This window comes from Castanea sativa, chromosome 9 (genome assembly GCF_040712315.1).
Source record: "Castanea sativa cultivar Marrone di Chiusa Pesio chromosome 9, ASM4071231v1".
Classification (NCBI taxonomy): domain Eukaryota; kingdom Viridiplantae; phylum Streptophyta; class Magnoliopsida; order Fagales; family Fagaceae; genus Castanea; species Castanea sativa.
In genome coordinates this window covers 32,475,788-32,490,138 of record NC_134021.1, presented here as the reverse complement: position 1 = coordinate 32,490,138, position 14,351 = coordinate 32,475,788, and the positions used below count along the sequence as shown (strand labels likewise).

General features: G+C 31.7%; 1 pseudogene; it reads right to left on the bottom strand.

Moving 5' to 3' along the window:
• Nucleotides 1-611: 611 nt before the first annotated feature.
• On the bottom strand, nt 612-2,916 carry LOC142609055 (glucan endo-1,3-beta-glucosidase-like; annotated as a pseudogene).
• Nucleotides 2,917-14,351: the final 11,435 nt, after the last annotated feature.

Here is a 14,351-nt window from a genome sequence, read left to right as displayed (position 1 = left end):
ATTAATATATTTATAAATAAATTTTTTTTTCATTTTCACCTAACAATTATGGAAATAAAAAAAATCATGAAAAAATAACTCATCTCTTTAAAATTTAAAATATATTATTTTCTAGGAAATATAATTGTATGAATGAGATATTTCCTAAAATAGATCTTAAATTTTATTCTAATAATGTTACAACTCAAAACCAAATAGATTTTTTTTCCTTCTAAACTCAAACTCAAACGATAATAAATAAATATGTTGACACATATAATTGTTATGTAATTTAAGAAAAACACATTGTCATCGCAGCTTGCATCTTTTTGTTTTGGAGATTCAACTTTTATAATATATATAATAGATAAATATAGATATAGATATAGATATGGATATAGATGTTACAACCAAATACATCGTTTTATTTATTTCATTATAATATCTTCTATTACATTATACAAATGTTAAAACCAAATGCATTTTTTTAGTTATTTCATCATAATATCTTTTATTACCGTATATCAAACGTGTTTTAAGTGAAAGTTAGTTGGTACTTGGGTTCCTTGGTGGGTGAGAATAGATCAAAATGTTTCTCAGTTTCTCCGTTACAATGTTTCTTTGATGCAATTCTAGATTCTCTCTATTCTGCAATTGAGAAGATTGGTGGAGCCAATTTGACTGTCATTTCTCAGTTTCTCCGTTACAATGACAGTCAAATTGGCTCCACCAATCTTCTCAATTGCAGAATAGAGAGAATCCAGAATTGCATCAAAGAGATTTTGATGCCCTAAGTTACCATCTTGTACCACAATCCCTAGTGAAGTAAGTAAGTCATATTCAAGCTTAATGTTTGTTGGGTCAATTGTGTAGGCAATAAATGGGTACACATTGGCAAGAAGTGGTACATTAGTGCTTACTAGGATGCTAACGATTGCATTTATGTAAGAACTTGCACTATCACTAAATGAGCTTGCGGATGGAGGGTAAGAATTTCCCAACAATGACATGTCTATTAATGTTGAAACTTTGATTTGTAAATTAGAAGTTGTAATTGCACTATTTAAGTTCTGGATAGCTGGTCCAACATATTGGGCTAATGGATCACTGGGCTTTATTTCATTCCCAGCAGCAATGTAACTAATTTTGACATCTGGGTAGGGAATTATGTTTGTTTGCACCCAAGTATTTGCAGTTGCAGGACTAGTGGCAAGACCTTGAAGGTCATTGTTAACAACTCCAACAATGACCTCTATGTTGGATCCTTTTAGGGCTTAGAGGGTTGCATGATTTGGATAAAAAATCTTCATTTTTCCTATGCTATTGGTGGTATACAATGTTATTGCATTAGTTGCAGGTGGTAAATTATCAGCAATTGTTCCGTAATTTACTCCTATAGATTACGCAGCTGCATCGTATGGCATCAAGATAACAAACAAGTTAATTAACGCTAAAGATAAATTTTTTTGAAGGAATTGTATAGGTATTCAATGGAGCTGCATCAAATAAAACCAAGATAACAAACAAGTTAATTAACACCAAAGGTAGATTTGTTTGATGGAACTGTATAGATACATACCCAATGGATTAAAACTATTTGGAGTTTTTAGGATAATTATGGAATATATAAAATCTTATTTATTTATTTTTGTCATATTATCAATAATTTAAATAGAAACTAAACCTCTGGTTAAACATTTCTAAAGTTTTAAAATTTAATCATTTTATTTTAAAATTAAGGATAGAATTTTAAGAGTTCCATGGTGGACTTATCCTAAAAACTCTAATAAAGGATTATAATAATACTTTATGCAATAACTACAAAATCTTAGTAAAACCATAGATAGTAATGTATGAGACAAAATATGTATGGTATGTAATACGTATGTGTTTCATTTTGCTCAAAATTTTAAAATTTTTTGTAAAAAGTATGAGATAAAAAATGGAAATGGAAAAAAAAGAAAGAAAAAACCTAAATAGACATACATGTGCAAGTATATTATGAATTTGACTAAAAAATTCAAGACAAAAATATGATTATGCATGTTGAATGTAATTTTTTAAAAATTAAATAATTAAGAATTTAAGAAATGTAGTACTCATTTTTCTTTAAATTTTAGTTATGTTTTTAATGAATATACATAATGTGTGAATGAAGGAGTTGATGTTTAATATATTCTTATAGATAGGTTTTACTCTAACTTATATTAAGTGCGGAACAAGAGTAAATAAGCGCAAATAATCGTTAACACTACCCTAAGCCATATTCATCCATTATCATCAATAAAATGAAAGCTTAAAGAGTAGGGAAGAAAGATATAAATACAAAATAACACCGAGACATGTTATCAAAGAGAAAACCGAAGAACTCGGCGAAAAACCTCTCCGCGACTTTTCAAGTCGAAATCGATCTATTAGAGAATAAAGTCAGAGTACATGAACAACAAAAGACTCTCCAAGCCTAGTCTACCCCATGTACTCGAGCCCTCCAAGCTTCTACTACCAACTAACTTCTTAGAGCCTTGTCTTCTCTAGCTTTCCGATCCTTCAATTCAGCTCGATTGCATCCGTCAATGTATAACTCCTCCCAATGCTTCTTAGCAATGCCAAAATCTCACTTTACACTCAGAATGGGTGTGGTAAGTGTTTGAGTTAGCAACCTCTCAAGGATATATAGGTGGAGAGGTAGGAGTTGAGGAAAATCACAAGGAAATGTGTAGATGATTGTGGGTATAACAATCTCTAAGTCTCAAGCATATTTTCTAGGGTTTTCTCTCTGAAAAACACTCCTTACAATTTGTGGGTAATAAAGGTATATATAATGTGGATAAAGACATGGTAAGACAAAACATAACTTTTTGCCAAACAGAGAGTTTCACGAGTCCTTCGCGGGCAGGCCTTACCTGCGAGACACTCGTGAAAAATACAGTTTGGCATGTCTCTTCATCTTCCAATTATGTACTCTACATGTGGCTCTTTCCGCGGGTAAATTTCTCGCGAGATAGTCACGAAATCCACTTGTTCATTCTTTAAAGCTTGAGTTTTTACTAATCTCCCACACTCATCTCTTACAATTAAACCCATATACATATAGGGAAAAAATGATTGAAGAAATTACAATCAAATTTGGCACGAAATTAAAACTAACACAACATAGTTGGAAATCACAACTTTACATCTTTCATGCACTAACTTAGCCAAAAAAGAGTATTTAGTGTCCTACGTTATTAAAATTTCAAATGATTTTATTTTTTGACAAATTTAAATCTAGTGTATAGATTATATATGGCAATAGTATCAAATATTTCATTTATAAAAATATTGATGAAAAAAATTCAAAAATTATTAATAAAACAAGAAAATGTTGATGTTTAATATAAATAATAAAATATAAATCTAAAAGTATTGATTTCATTAAATTAATTATTATATATTGTGAGGATAAAGGAATTAAGTAGGAGTATTGGGTCGCAGGCCACGCCCGAGGATGTCAAGGAACCTGAGTATAAACAAACAATAGGGTAAGCATACGGGACCTTAGGTCGAGGACGAGGATAAATAGTGACGAACTAGTGATATCTCTTGAGGAGCCAAACCTCCTCAGTATACGTTGTGAAGGGGTGGAGTCTGGCTGCTTAGAGAATACAGTACAGAAGGTAACCATGCTTTTGAGGATAAACTTCAGAGAAAGAAGTCAACAGTGAACTAAGAAATATCTGAGAAGAAGGCTGTCACCACCACATTAAATGTTCTGCAACAACTCTTATAGCCATATTTATATGGAAATGACTCTAGTACAGGGATATTTAGTCTTACAGTTGCCTCCAAAGCTTCTGGGAGGGTTCTGATGGGATAAGTATCTAAGAGAGGATCTACATAATCAACAAGTGGAAGGCTAGGATGAAAGGAAAAAAGGAAGAAGACTATATAAGGGGAAGGCCTCCATGAAAGAGGGGGGCATTGAATCTTGCAAAGAGAGAGAGAGAGAGAAAAAAAAAAGAAGAAGAAGAAGAAAGAACTTTGTATACTTAGAAAAGGTTAGATTATATATAAGAACATATCATCCTCGGATTCGACGAGGGAGCATTTTTCTCTTCAAAATATTCATCTCAATTATTCTAACTCTAATCCAATCTACTATGGCTTATACTTGATTTATCAAGTCTTTACTTGAAAAATCCACTCTCTTACAAATCTATTGTTGTGGGCTTATTAGGCCATCATTCATATCTTTTGGGCTAAGGGTCAATTCTAGTCCTTACATATATAATGACATGGCTAAACAAAATAAATAATTAACTGTCAATAAAAGTCATTTGGTTTATTTGAAGTATTTTTGTACAAGTATAATATGAGAAATTTTTAATATGTATTTAATATGTTTAATTATATAAAACATGCATTTTTCAAAGTATTTTTGTTTTAAACGGTTTACACATTAAAAATATGCATATGTAATAATTAAATCTTATTTGCACTTTCTTTTTATTTTCAGCATACTATTTAGAAAAGAATATAATTACCAACTACCAAATTAAGATAGAGCATATTCATTTAAAAAATTAAAAGAAATGAAAAGGCATGTCTTTATTCACCAAAACTTAACAGCTAGGTGCATATAAATTTATTAGGTACATGATACTCTCTCTTATCACATTTATGGTAGACCCATTATGACTTTACTAAGTAGAATCCAACATGAATGTGGTTGCTAAGAGGTAGGACTTTGACACCAATGCACTATACTCCAAGAGTACTTAATAATTAGGTAATAAATTACTAACATATAGGAGTCATTTAGGAACTCTAAAAGTTGGTAAGCAGCTGAGCTCGTTTTGTAGATTACCTCAATTACCTCAATTATGTGAATTCGTGACCAACTACTTTGCATAATTATAATGATCATTGATAAAACAAATTTTACCTTTTATCATGTATATAAATTTTTTTTCCATGTGTTACATCACAAAGATTACAATCTATAACACAAAGATTACAATGCAACCTACTATCCATCGATTAAAAAAAAAACTAGAAGTTCATGTCACTTATTCAAGGCTAGCTAGGGCTTGAATTTTTACACATTAACTTGGTATTCTAAGCCATCTAAAAAGTAGTGCTGATATCAAGCATGCTTACTTTTATTATGAATACCATACAATTAAAAATATCATACAATACAACAAACAAATAAACAACCAATCAACCGCACCTGATTTTCCTTGGCTTGTTATCAACAATAGTAGCAATAGAGTAGCCATAATAGGTTTCTTACTTAAAGCCATGACGGAAAAGGAGAATTGAGAACAAATTTTCAATTTAGATGTCTTTGCTGTACCATCTACACCCTATACCTCTTCATATATATAGTTATGAAATTTGATAATTATGGAAGTTCTTAATATTTAATTATTTTTATTTTGATAAGATTATAATGGAAGGTTTGAATATCGAATATAATTTAAACTTAATAAAAACATATATAGTAGATATAAATAATAATTGAATAATATTTACAATTTTTCAATGTTATGGCATGTTTAGTACACTGAATGTGGATTACAACAAGAATGGTAATTGTAAGGACACAATTCAAATTCCCAATCTACAACCGAAAAGGAATGGGCTTGAAAGACTTTTTTACAATAAATTTGTAGAGAGTGGGTTTGTAATCTAGATTTCAAGGATGGTTTAAATAACAAAGAAAGGAAACGGGCTCTGGGCCCAGTGGCACGAAATAAAGAGTTATTTGTAAGAGTATGGCTGAAAGCTCTTCCTTGGACACAATCCGAGGATAGTTTATAATACTGATTCCTAAGGTTGATTACAAATATAGATTATCATATACTATTGTCTTTTTTTTTTTTCACAAAAAAAGCCTCCCCTTTCTTCCGAAGGTCTTTCCCTTTATTTATACTTCCTCTTCTTCTCTTTATCATCCTCCACCTCATGGTTGTAACGCTGGCTTTGGATACTTGTCCCATCAATTCTTCCCCAAAGTTCGCTGGGGTCAAGGACCAAGTTCCAAATCTCATGCTCAGGTCCCATCTTCCCATCTATGCAGTCAGTATATCAATCACAGAGCTTTTAATGTATGAGCGGTGGTAGCAGCTTTATCTTAGATATTCCACCGCTCTTCCTATTGTCCTCCACGTATGTCGTGTCTTCCCGTAGTCATAGGATTTCTTATAACATAACCCGGGGACCCTAAACCTCTCTTCCTATGACCTCGGCTTAACAACCCGAGGACAAATCTATTCCTCGGACATAATTGGTCACTCGTTTATCATATCTTTACTTGGCATTTTCTTTATGAGGTACATTCATGTACTCCTAGATCATTTGATGTCCTCAGATTTGGGTTTCTAGCCCAAAAGACTTTGTTGGACCATCCTTGGTAAATTACTGGGCCCAATGCCCTTACAATAATCTTTATTACTGGGAATAAATTAATGTGTCGTAATAGAATAACTAAACCTATTCATGATTTTGGTTGTGAACTGTAATATTAAAATAAAGTTTAGGGTCTATTTAGGAAATATCTTATTCATACAATTATATTTCTTAGAAAATAATATTTTTAAATTTGAGAGAGAGATGAGTTATTTTTTAAAGATTTTTTTATTTATTTTCATAATTGTTAAGTGGATATGGAAAGTTTGTTTATTTGGAAATATATTAATGTTAGAGCTATTTTAGCTACTAAAGAATAGCTATTACAATCCTTTTAGAGAGGAATAATTATTTTTTATTTTAAAGAATAGCGATTCATAAGGAATGAGTATTCTCTGTAATAAAAACATAATCAAACTACTGAATAGTTAAACCATATGAATAACTATTACATTACAGGCTACCAAACATGCTCTTAGAACCCAAATCTGAAAGTAGAAGAAAAAGAAGAAGAAGACGAAATAAGAGGATGTGGAGCTAAAATTAAATCTGTTCAATTTGAAGAAGAATGAGAGATAAATGTTATTGAGTTGTAAACTGACAAAGCTTACATGGGTTAGTGGGTTGTTAAAATATACGGGTTTTATTCTCCGAATTTATCCTCATTAGTTGAAAACTTGTAAATGAATAGGAACGAAGTATCTTAGAACCACAAAAATGATGAGCATAAATAGGGGAAACTCCTTAAATAGTAGTATAAATAGCTATAAAAAATATTTTTTATGAATTTTGAAATAATTTTATTTTCAAATAAATACTATTTTATTCAAACAGATAAAAATAGTTGAAGTTATAATTAAAAGTTAAAAAAATAGGACCATCATTGGAAAAAAAAGTGGGTTAGTTGAAAAACATATAAAAAAATTTACATTACTTGATGAACGACATGGGAGTCTTGGAACACTATCAACAAAGGCAATTGACCAACCTTACTACAAACTAAACCTAGTAAAATTGGACCCACTATGAACTATATAAAATTGGACCTAGACCAAAAGAGTCAATTTTGTACTGTAGGTCATTTCAGTTTGGCCAAGGGAACAAAACATTTCAGTATTGGTTAATACCAGTGTATCATTTTGGGATTGCCTTTATTTATATATTTCTATACATATAAATGTTTGTACATTAGATTAAATAACATTTTTGTATAATTAAAAAAAATCAAATTTCTAACATTTTTAATATTTTTTATTGTACCAACTAACACACCCAAAATATAGCTAGTATAGGCTAGTATGATTCGAATTTTTTTTGGTACATTTTTTAGGAGTACCAATACTGGTTTAATAGCTTCTTTGGTACAGTATTGATTTGCCTAACCTAGACTCCTTCATCCACCTGAACCTACAGGGAAATATGGGTAGAACAGGGTTTTTAGATCCATGAATAGGTTGACACGAACTCAAAACAATGATGGTTCAATTTGGGTTGACCCATTTTTTAACACATGGAATTTTTGTTTTATGCCTTTTTGCTCTTTCTTTTCTTTTCTTCTCTCTTTCTCATAACAATCACATCCTTGACATTACGCTAAGAGAAATTAATGAGTTATTAGAACAAGAAGAAATCATGCCGTCTAAGGCCTAAGCTGTGGTTCATAAATGCCATTGCATCTACCAATTGAATGACTCTCTAGGTTGTTGTCTAATGTGGACCCATCATAATACATGAGTTCAAGAATACACTGCGTACTAGCTTAGGGGTTAGGGCGGAGAAAAGATTCAACGCCTAATTAGGGTTAATGAAGTATGTTTATACTATTGAAGAACCTACCCTAAGCATGTTACCATTCAAGAGATTGTAGAAGGAAAGGGACATACATGATGTCAGCTCCATATGCATTTACAAAAGAAGAGCAAATAGATTTATGATTTTTTATTAGGATTGTGTATGCACCCTAGAGGCATGAATTGTATTTAAGCTACATCTCTACTCTAGGCATGTTACCAATCTATTTTGAAAGCGAACAAATAAAGCAGAAAATAGTGAAACTAAAAAATGCAAACTAAAATGAAAAATTAAAAAATGTTGAAACTTTAAATAAAGAAAAAAGACTTAAAAGAAAACTAAAAGATAAAGAGACTCAATTGGATAAGCAATTTTACAGATCATCTCAGGCTTGATTAGGTGATATGGTGGCCTTGGTTTGGTTTTCGTCCTTTTCAACCCTTTTACATTTGCCATTGACCCTTATGATCTCTAGTTGGATGAGCTATTCCCAAGGTAGATTAGTTTTTCTTTTCATTCACACCTCCATAGCCCAAAGGAGGATTATGAGGCATTCAACACTATGAGGGTCATTAAAGATTTTCTATGTCTTCCGTTGCAAGTATCTTCATGTTCCTTCTTGTTGCTTGTCCTAACTATGCTTTACTAACCCCATTTGTTTGTCTCTTTTCAAGAAGGTTCTTTTGGTGGTAGTTTCGGTGGTTCATTAAAGGGAATGACTCCAACTTATCCCCCATGGATGTGCTAGTTTTCATTGAATAGGGCTAATTAGGGAGTTGCCTATTCCTCGATGGCAAAATGAGAACGTGTATCCTAAAATTATTGAGGTTCATGATTTAAGTATAATCCCATTGTTATTTGCTCTCTTTTGTACTTGTTATTATGCATTGTCACTAGTCATCATTTGTCTTTGTCTTTGTCTTCGTAGCCCACTTATGAGGAAAGAAATTACATTATATGAATAGTTGGGGAATCTTAAGATAAAGGGGATCCATTATTCATGGATGTTGTATGAAAGTGGCATAATAGAGAAAGGAGACGAGCAAATATCAGATAGAGGAACTAGCTTGTCTGCTACTGTGAGAACGAGAAGGATTCTGAAGAGGCATTAACAGGTTGTGATATCTAACCTATTATTTGTTATCTTTTATTTTATGAATTTCTTAGATTTGCTTTCAAAACAATTTAGGCAAGTTATTTGTATTTGGGATTGCATTTATTTTTCTAAACTCTTGGATGCTTTGGTACTTCATATTTCTTTTTAACTCTTGGAAGTTTCGATACTTCACATTTGGTACTTTAGGCTTTGTTTGGGAGTTTATAAGGAAATGAAATGAAACATAAGGGAATAGAAAGGAATGGAATGAAATGAAGTGTGATGATGCACAAAATCATCAGTGAGTTGATCGTCCACACGCGTGCCAATGGATGTACTTGAAGAACAAAAGAGAATAACCAATCAAAGGATACCAGTGGGGTACTAACCAAAGATCCTCTGAAAGTTAAGTCAGTAATTGAGACTTTCCAAGAACTCAAGAATGCTTGAGCTAAGGAGAATTTGCGTACCTTAAGAAGGGTAAGGTTTATGGTTTATATAGTGGAAGGGAACTGACTCGAATCCCTTGATACGGGGGAATTTCCTTGTAGAGAGAAGGGTCCCAAGATACTCGGGATCACCTTTCAATTTATAAGAGATTTGATTACGTGGTAAATCCTTTGGTCGTGATGTGCAAGTAATTTCCATGTGAGGATGTGTGAATGGGTCCCACGTAAGCCGTGGGAAACCCTAGGGGATGGGTTGTTCGAATCAGGGATCATCCGATCCGTCGGCCTCTAGGAGGATCATCCCTCGCGGGGACCAATCATCCTTTTTAGGGGCTGATCCTCCCTTTTAGGGACTGATCGATCTTCCTTTTCAAGTGTTGACCTTCCTTTTTGAGTTTCAGTTGTCCCTCCTGTTGAGGGTCAGTCGTCCCTATCGAGGGTTGGTCCAAATTTTCCTCATTTGAGTGTATTTAAGCAAGATAAAAGAATGGAAAAAAAAATGAAATGAAATGAAAATAAGTGAAAATGAATGGAATGTAGGTAATCTTGTTTTGGAGTAACATAAAGGGAATAGAATGGAATTATTTTACGATAATATTACTATTAGACCTCTATTTTAAAATAAAGGGTTGAATATATAGGGGTATTTTGGAAGTTACAGTAAAAAATTTATTAAACTTAATTTCATTCCCTCCTATTCCTCCCAATTTCAAGTGGAATAAAAATTTAAGGTTTTAAGGGAACAGAGAGAGATGATTGTTCCCTCCTACCTATTCCATTCCCTCCTACTTAAAACTCCCAAATAAGGGAATAAACTTTCTATTCCTTCCATTAAAACTTCCAAACAAGAGAAGAGAAGAATATTCTAAAATTATTCTTTTCGTTCCTTTCCATTCCCACCTTAGAAACAAGGGCTTAGTCTTGGATATAGTGTATGGATTAGGTTAGAGGGTTTTTTCAACCTAACTTGCTAAGATGGGGTTGAGAAATTACCAACCCAACCCAACCCAATCCATCACATGTGCAAAAACCAACCCAACTTAATTCACATAGGTAGGTGGATTATGCATACATGTTTCATCCATTGTGAAAAAATTGGACTTTCATCAACTATTGAAACTTTTTTTTTTTATAAAATTATTACAATTCACATCATATGCCTAAATTATATCCAAAATTTTCAAAGTCAACAAAACTAATTTTCAAAATACCAAAACAAATCAAACTAAAATATAAAAATAAGGGAAATAAAATAAACTTATATACATATAGTGGGTTAGATGGGTTGAAAAAATTATCGAACTGAACTTAACCCAACCTAAAAATCTAAATAAAATTGCAACCCAACCCAACTCACCAACCTAAGATGTTAGATTGGTTTATTTGCGTTGGGTCAATGGGTTGGGTGCACATCCCTAATTTTGGATGTTTTAAATTCTTTTATGGTAGCAAAAATGACTCAAAAAACACTTTAAAAAATCAATGATTTTTCTACCCTTTTAAAGATTATGGTTATGGTTTGAAGGGGGGCCTTATAGATAGAAATAAAGTTTAAGGAAGAGCTCTTGGATGGAAAAACTAGTCCATGGCTCACTCAAGAGGCCAGGAATTTTGAATTATATGAAATTGAATTGTTTGTGAAATTTGGGGTCTTATCACAAAAGGGGTGTACGCCATCTTATGTAGGAGTACATCTATATGAGGGGGGTAGACACTACTCTTTATGGGGGCTTTTCTTGATTTGGGTCAATGTTAGTTGCCTTAGATTGGGGGTTGGCCTTTTCACAATGTAGCTCATCCATGCTTTGCTACTTTTACCATGTGCATTTGTCACATTAGTTTGTAAACTTTATATGATATAATTTGTAATACTTGTAAAATATTATGTACATTTAACCTATACTAAATGGAAGTGTTTGTGTTTGTGTTTTTTTTTTTGGGGTAATTGATGCATTTGGCACTAAAATTGGCATATGTGGCACTAATTAGAGTTAAATTGAAATAAACTTTTGTACACATATGTACACTACTGCTTTTCATGAACTGCAGGTTAAGACCAATCAACAAATGTTGGTAATGGAAATAACACAATAGCCTGACCTTATCTAAAATATTGGCAATTGATGTTCCAAACCAAAGTTTCCAAGAAGATGGTCAAAGGAAAGAGAGGCTTTGCTTTGGTAGGAAAAATGAGGGAAGGAATCTAGGTTATTAGAAGAGGCTTTAATTCAGCATTCCAAGATAACAAGAAAGCTAGATTCACTGCAGTCTGAGAAGCTTGTTGGAAATTACAAGAGCATACAATGAAAGAACAAAATGATCTAGTAGATAAACAAAGAATTTGATTGACTTAGAGGAATGATTGAATATTATCCTTAGACAATTACGCAACACTATGTTAGTTGCTACTCTAACTATTCCTTCAGGTGTATACAATCCTTTGGTCTCACATGCACTAGGTTATTATAGGGAGGAATCTCATGGGGGTGATCCCAAGATGGGGGCAAGAGGTTTTGAACCTAGGATCTCATGGATATTATAGGGTTTTAGGAACCACTAAACTAGTCTCTTGGATTATGTTAGTGGTTGTTTTGAAAACTTCAAAGACTGTTCTATGTAGGATTTATTTGTGATGGGCTATTAAGTACTTAACATTTTGGAAGATTTATTCTGTTCATCAAAAGTGAAAAATATTTTTCTCTTTATTGGTCATGTTTTCCATTGACCATTGACCATTGACATTGTAATATGCTAATTTGTATTTTCTATCGTACCAAAGGTCATAAAGTGTTTTCTTGCAAAATAAGGGAAGAATTGAATTCTTTATTGAACTTCCACTTCAATGTATTATTATCTTAAAATTGCTATTTCCTTTTTACGTAAGGGTTAAAGTTAACTACACTTTTTTTTAGAACTAAAGCTAACTACATGGTTAAAACATTTGACAAAAAATCGATCAACAGGATAACAATATAATTATTTTCAAAACCTTTAGTATTAAATTGACACAACTGATAGTTTTTTTTTTTTTTTTTTTGAGAAAGACAATTGATAGTTGATGAGCAAAAATGAATTCTGACACACGGATCAATTAATTGATTATTTTTGTTTATAAGCTGTTTAAGATTCTTAAATTCAATTCTTATTATATATAAATCTATTTATAGTTTATCTTGTTCAAAAAGAGTGATTGCAACTTAAAAAATTAAATATTTAATTTTCTTTAAACTTATGTTCAGAAGGCTCTTGTTATATTAACTAGTGTATAGTCTCGTACATATGCATAGATACAGTTAAAATAATCACAATTATAAATTATCTAGTTTAAATTAGTATTTTTTTAGAAGATGTTCAAATTATATATGGTATTAGTTTACACTTTTTTTAAACCATACATTTCTAAAATATGTAATGATTTCTCATTATATATATATATATATGATTTAAAATTTAATTGGTTTTAGATTTTTTTCAGTTTTTGTACCCAATAATTCATTTGCTGCAAAAATAAAAAACTTAGATGTACATGTGGCGAAAAATTGGACTCTAGTTGAAATCCAATTTAATATCTAATTGAAATTGGATTTTGACTCTTCAATTTTTAAATTCAATAATTCACTTGACACATAATTAAAAATTAAATTAGACATGTGGCGCAAATTTGAAAATCCAATTAAAATTTAATTGAATTTTCTCTAAATTTTGACTATTAAAAAATATATAAATAACACGATGCTTTACCCACATGCGTGATAGTGTTTTCCATAGATCATCTATAATTGGGCACTCTGCTCACCTCCATTTCAGTTGTATGGGTAAAAGCCATCTCCATCCAAACTCATATTCTAGGGTAAAACCTGTCAAATAGCATGTTTTTAGAACAAATTTTAAAAAGTAGCATATGGACAAAGTTAATTAGTTATGTAGCACATTTTTTGGAACTCAAGTTTGGGCTGAAACTCGAGAGTGACAAACTTGAGTTCCAATTAGTATTGGTGTATACTACTTGGAACTTGAGTTTGACAAACTCGAGTTCCAAATATAGTCCACTTAACTAATTAACTTTAGTTGCACCAATTTTTTTTTTCTAAAATGGTACTATTCAGCAAATTTTACCCCCATATTCTAGCATTCGACTCTTCAAACATCTTTTTTTAAAAAACAAATCGAAGTGTATTGTTTTTTTCTGCTTAATACTACACACCAGAACCAAAAGTACACGCAACACTTAGTTGTAACAAAAAAATTGGACTCTAGTTGGACACTTAGTTGTAACAACACTTAGATGTACATGTGGCGAAAAATTGGACTCTAGTTGAAATCCAATTTAATATCTAATTGAAATTGGATTTTGACTCTTCAATTTTTAAATTCAATAATTCACTTGACACATAATTAAAAATTAAATTAGACATGTGGCGCAAATTGAAAATCCAATTAAAATTTAATTGAATTTTCTCTAAGTTTTGACTATTAAAAAATATATAAATAACACGATGCTTTACCCACATGCGTGATAGTGTTTTCCATAGATCATCTATAATTGGGCACTTTGCTCACCTCCATTTCAGTTGTATGGGTAAAAGCCATCTCCATCCAAACTCATATTCTAGGGTAAAACCTGTCAAATAGCATGTTTTTAG